Raw genomic sequence first — 6,077 nt, forward strand, 5'->3', positions numbered from 1 at the left:
CGGAAGTAGATTGCCCCATCTTCCTTCCGAGGAGTGGCTGGTGGGTTTGAACCGCCAGCCTTCTGGTTAGCAGTCAAGTGCCTTAGGCACTGCGCCACCAGGGCTCTCCTGAAGTAACCTATGGGCAAATAATTGAAAAATGCAGGAAACATCAAAAGAAGGTAAAAGGAATCCAGAGTCACTGTACCAAAAAGAACTGGTTGGCATTCAACCATTTCAGGAGACTGCACGTGATCGAGAACCACTGGACCTGAAGGAAGAGGTTCAAGCTACACCAAGGCACCAGCAATAAGCAAGGCGCCAGGAACAGATGGCGTGACACTTGAGATGCTTCCACAAACAGACGCAATGCTGGAAGTGTATACCCATCGACGTCAAGGAATGTGGAAGGCAGCCACCTGGGCAACTGACTAGAAGACATTCATTCATATCTATACCCACTCCTAGGAAAGGTCATCAAACAGAATGCAGAAATCATTGAACAATATCATTAATATCACGTGCCAGCAAAAGTTCGCTGAAGATAATTCAAACATGGCTGCAGGCATACATCAAGAGGGACCTGCCACAAGTTAAAGCCAGATTCAGAAGATGACACGGAACATGGGATATCATTGCTGATGTCAGGAGGATCTTGGCTGAAAGCAGAGAATACCAGATGTTTACCTGTGCTTTATAGACTATCCAAAGGCACTGGGTTGTATCAAACCAAACCAAGCTCATTTTCATCGAGTCGGATCTGACTCATAGTGATCCCTCTTTGGGTTTTCAACGCAGTATCACTATGGAAGTAGATTGCCCAACCTTTCTTCCGAGGAGTGGCTGGTGGGTTTGAACCTCCAGCTTTCTGGTTAGCAGTCAAATGCCTTAGGTATTATGCTGCCAGAGCTCCTACTGGGTTGGGTGGCTCATAACAAATTATGGACAACATTAGGAAGGATGAGAATTCCAGAACACTTAATTGTACTCACAAGGAACCTGTACATGAACAAAGAGCCATTTGAATAGAACAAGGGGATACTGCATGGTTTAAAATCAGGAAGGGTATGCACCAGGGCTGTATCCTCTCACCATACTTATTCAATCTGTATGCTGAGCAAATAATCCAAGAAGCTGGACTAAATGAAGAAGAACGCAGCATCCATATTGGAGGAAGACTCATTAACAACCTGTGATATGCAGACAACACAAACTTGGTTCCAGAGATGAAGACAACTTGAAGCGCATACTGGTAAAAATTAAAGAGTATAGCCTTCAGTGTGGATTACACCTCAACATAAAGAAAAGGAAAACCCTCACAACCGGACCAATAAACAACATCACGATAAACAGAGAAGAAATTGAAGTTGTCAATGATTTTATTTGGGTTTCCGAGGCAGTATCTCTACAGAAGTAGGTTGACCAATCTTCCTTCTGAGGAGTGGCTGATGGGTTTGAACCTCTAGTCTTCTGGTTAGCAGTCAAGTGCCTTAAGCACTACACCACTAGAGCTCTCATAAAGAAAATGAAAATCCTCACAACTGGACCAATAAACAACATTGTGATAAATGGAGAAGAGATTGAAGTCGTCAAGAATTTCATTTTACTTGGGTCCACAATCAATGCCCAAGGAAGCAGGATTCAAGAAATCAAAGGTGTTGTTGTTATCGTTAGGTGCCAACGAGATGGCTCCAACTCACAGTAACCCCATGCACAACAGAACGAACCACCACCTGGTTCTGCGCCATCCTCACCAGCTTTGTCATGCTGGAGCCCATGATTGCAGTCACTATGTCAATCCATCTCATTGAGGGTCTTTCCCTGTTTCGTGGACCCTCTACTTCACCAAGCATGATATCCTTCTCCAGAGAATGGTCCCTTCTGATGACGCGACCAAAGTAGGTGAGATGAAGTCTGGCCATTCTCACTTCCAAGGAGTATTCCGGCTGCACATCTTCCAGGACAGATCTGATAGTTCTCCTGGCAGTCCATGGTATTTTCAGTATTCTTCACCAACACCACAATTCAAAGAAAGGCATCAACTCTTCTTTGGTCTTCCTTATTCATTTCCAGCTTTCACATGCATATGAGGCAATTGAAACACCATGGCTTGAGTTAGGTCACCTAATGCAGTGAGGATTTGGGTTTGTTTGTTTGTTTGTTTGTTTGTTTGTTTGTTTGAGTGTTCAAAGTGACATCTTTGCTTCTTAACACTTTAAAGAGGTCTTTTGCAGCAGATTTGCCCAGTGCAATATGATGTCTGATTTCCTGACTGCTGCTTCCATGGGTGTTGACAGTGGATCCAAGTCAAATGAAATCCCTGACAACCTCAATCTTTTCTCCATTTATTGTGATGTTGCTTATTGGTCCAGCTGTAAGGATTTGTTTTCTTTATGCTGAGGTGTAATTCATACTGAAGACTGTAAGTGTCGACCTTCATCAGTAAGTGCTTCAAGTCATCCTCGTTCTCAGCAAGGTGTGTCACCTCCACACTGCAGGCTGTCGGTAAGTCGTCTTTCCATCCTGGTGCCGCTTTCTTCTTCACTGTCCTGCTTCTCGGATTATCTGCTCAGCACACAGACTGAAAGGATACAACCCTGACACACTTCTTCCTGATTTTAAACCATGCAGTGTCCCCTTGTTCTGTTTCAACGACAGCCACCTGGTCTATGTACAGGTTCCTTGTGAGCACCATTAAGTGTTCCGAATTCCCATTCATCGCAATGGTATCCATAATTTGCTATGATCCACCCACACAGCTGAATTACATTGGACAAACCTGCTGTAGAAAGACTTTTTTAAAGAGTTAGAAAGCAAACGTGTCACTTGGATAACTAAGGTGCACCTGACATGGTCTTTTCAATCACCTCATATGCATGTGCAAGCTGGACAATGAGTAAGGAAGACTGAAGAAGAATTGATGCATGTGAACTGTGGTGCTGACGAAGGATACAGGATATACCATGGACTGCCAGAAGAACAAACTAATCCGTCCTGGAAGTGTGGCCAGAATGCCACTTAGAAGCCAGCATGCTGAGACTTTATCACGCTCACTCTGGGCACATCACCAGGACAGAATGATTGCTAGAAAAGTATACAGTAATGGATTGGATAGTGTCCCCCAAAATGCACTGTGAACCCCAACCCCTATACCCATGGTTACGTAGTCCTGGTGGCCCAGAGGGTAAGTTCTTGGCTGCAAACCAAAAGGTCGGTGGCTCGAACCCACCAGCTGTTCCATAGGAGAAAGATGTAGCAGTCTGCTTCCATGAGGATTCCCAGCCTTTGAAGCCCTATGGGGCAGCTCTACTCGGTCCTACATTGGAACCGATTCGATGGCAATGGGTTTGGGTTATGAGTGGAGGCCAAGGTACAGGGGAGGCTGCAAACAATGCTTCCTGGTCATCCTCCCCCTGATCAGACATCTAACATCCTAGAAGCCATTCCTGACCAAAAAAAAAAAAAAAAAAAACAAACTGCCACTGAGTCATTTCCAACTCATAGCAACCCCTCCTTGCGTTTCCAGGTGGTAAATCTTTACGGAAGTGGCTTGCCCAGTCTTCCTTCTTCCAGGGCAGCTGGTTAGCGGTCAAATGCCTTCGGCACTGTGCCACCGGAGCTCCTCCATTCCTGACCAGGGCTCTTGAAATACAATTAAAACTAAAGTACATTCAGAACAAAACTGAAAATCCTTTTCTAATCTTCAGGTAAAATTGCCATGACATATCTGACCAGTTTTAGGAGTTCCCAGTTAGGCTTCCATTAGCTACTGATATGAATTAGCCACAAAAACGCCTAGAAGAGTCAGAGCCCCCGCGAGCGCCAGGGCTGGGGCATGGAGGCCCATCACTTCCAGTGAACCTGACCTCCTGAAAATGTGCCACACTCCGGCCTCCTTGACTAACACCCAGGTCACGGAGGCTCAGGGTTCTAGAAAAAATATATATATATACACTTACTATTCAGGATAACTAAATAGTTTTTTTAAAAGAAGTTTTGTTTTTTAAGAAGTCTTTGAAGTACTATAGTTCTTAGTGACTTCTTTTAAAAACAGATGTAGTTTTTCATGTGTGTCTGTTAAAAACAGATACACGTTTCATATTTTCTGTACTTTTCCTCCTCCTGCATAACTGATTAGCTTGGGAAGATTGTCAACATTTTAAATGAACATTAGATCATGAATATAAGGAGACATTAGCAGGAAATAATATTTTAATTCTCCAATCGGTACAAACTATCCGTTAAGTTGACTTTATGAGGAAACTGATGTAATCTTTGCAAGGACAAATGTTCTTGAACCCACCAGCTGCTCTGCGGGAGAAACATGTGGTAGTCTGCTCCCATAAAGATGGCAACGTAGGAAACCCTGTGGGGCAATTCTACTCTGTCCCACAGGGTCACTAGGAGATGGAGTTGATTCAAGGGCATCTAACAACAATAGATACAGAAAGGAGCCCTGGTGGCACAACGGTTAAGCACTTGGCTGCTAACCAAGAGGCTGGCGGTTCAAACTCCCCCAGCAGCTGTGCAGCAGAAAGCCCCGGGGATCTGCTTCCATGAAGACGACAGCCAAGAAAACCCTGTGGGCAGTTCTCCTCTGTCCCTGGGGTCACCTGGGAGCACCCGACAACAATGGGTATGGAAATAATGCAGATGTGAGTGTATGGATCTATGGGGGTGATCCCCCAGAGCCCTGTCCACTGAGGGGGCCTGGGAACAGCAGTGAGCAGCCCTGGTGCCCTCACCCCAGCTTCTGAACATCTAAGCATAAGGACACAGTAGAGCAACCCCGAGTAAGGACATTCCACAAAATGACAGGCGTACAGTCCTCAAGGTGGGGAAGTCCACCAAAGGCTGAAGAAACGTTCCACACTGAGAGAGTCTTGAGAGGAGAAGTGATGGCCAAGGGCAGACTCACAGCGGGTCCTACAAGACACTGTTAGGACAGCTAGTGACAGCGGGGTGAATTCTGGGGCCAGGGTGACAGTAATGAAGCACTGTGAATATCTTTACTTTTGATGGATGTCTCATGGCTATAAAAGAGAGAGTCTTCGTTCAAGAAAACACACTGAAATGTCTGGGATTGATGGAGCGTACTTTGAAGTATGTTTGGAAAAGATGGATCTGGGAATCTAGTGTTTCAACTGTAAACTTTATGAAATTTTACATCGAGGATTTCCAACACAAATGTAGCATCCACGTTGAGCTCTGCTGTAAGTGTGACATACCAGGTTCTGAAGATTGGCTGCCACAGTTCGGTGCCATCGAGTGAGCTCTGACTCACAGCAACCCTGTGGACAACAGAACAAAACCCTGCCGGGCCCGCCCCATCCTCACAATCACTGCCAGGTTCAAGCCCACTGTCACGGCCACCATGTCACTCCATCTCCTTGGGAGTCCTCCTCTTTCTCGCTGGCCCTCCACTTTACCAACCATGACGTCCTTCTCCAGGGACTTGTCCCTCCTGACACATGTAAAAAAACACACGAGACAAAGTCTTGCCGTCCTTGCTTCCAAGGAGGACTCTGGCTATGCACCTTCCAGGACAGACCTGTCAGTCCTTCTGGCCGATGGCCGACCATGGGACAGTCAGTGTTTTCCACCCGTGCTATGACTCAAATGCGTCAACTCTTCCTCGGTCTTCCTTACTCACCATCCAGCTCTCACATGCATATAAGATGACACCACAGCCTGGGTCAGGGACACCTTCATCCTCAAAGTGGCATCTTTGCTTTTTAACACTTTAGAGAGGGCTTTTGGAGCAAATTTGCCCAATGCAATATATTACTCGATTTCCTGACTGCTGCTTCCATGAGGGTTGTGTTAGGCTGGGTTCCCCAGAGAAGCAAAACCAGTAAAGCTTAGAGAGAGAGAGAGAGAGAGAGAAATTGTCTTAGGAAAATGGCTCACATAGTTAGAGAAGCTGTTGTTGTTGTTGTTACGTGCCATCGAGTCAGACCCGACTCAGAGCGATCCCTCCTTGGGTTTCCAAGGCCGTATCTCTATGGAAGTAGATTGCCCGACCTTCCTTCTGAGGAGTGGCTGGTGGGTTTGAACTGCCAGCCTTCTGGTTAGCAGTCAAGTGCCTTAGGCACTAC

The sequence above is a fragment of the Orycteropus afer genome, unplaced genomic scaffold (assembly GCF_000298275.1).
Source record: "Orycteropus afer afer isolate SDZICR_OR568_19922 unplaced genomic scaffold, OryAfe1.0 scaffold00083, whole genome shotgun sequence".
Lineage (NCBI taxonomy): Eukaryota > Metazoa > Chordata > Mammalia > Tubulidentata > Orycteropodidae > Orycteropus > Orycteropus afer.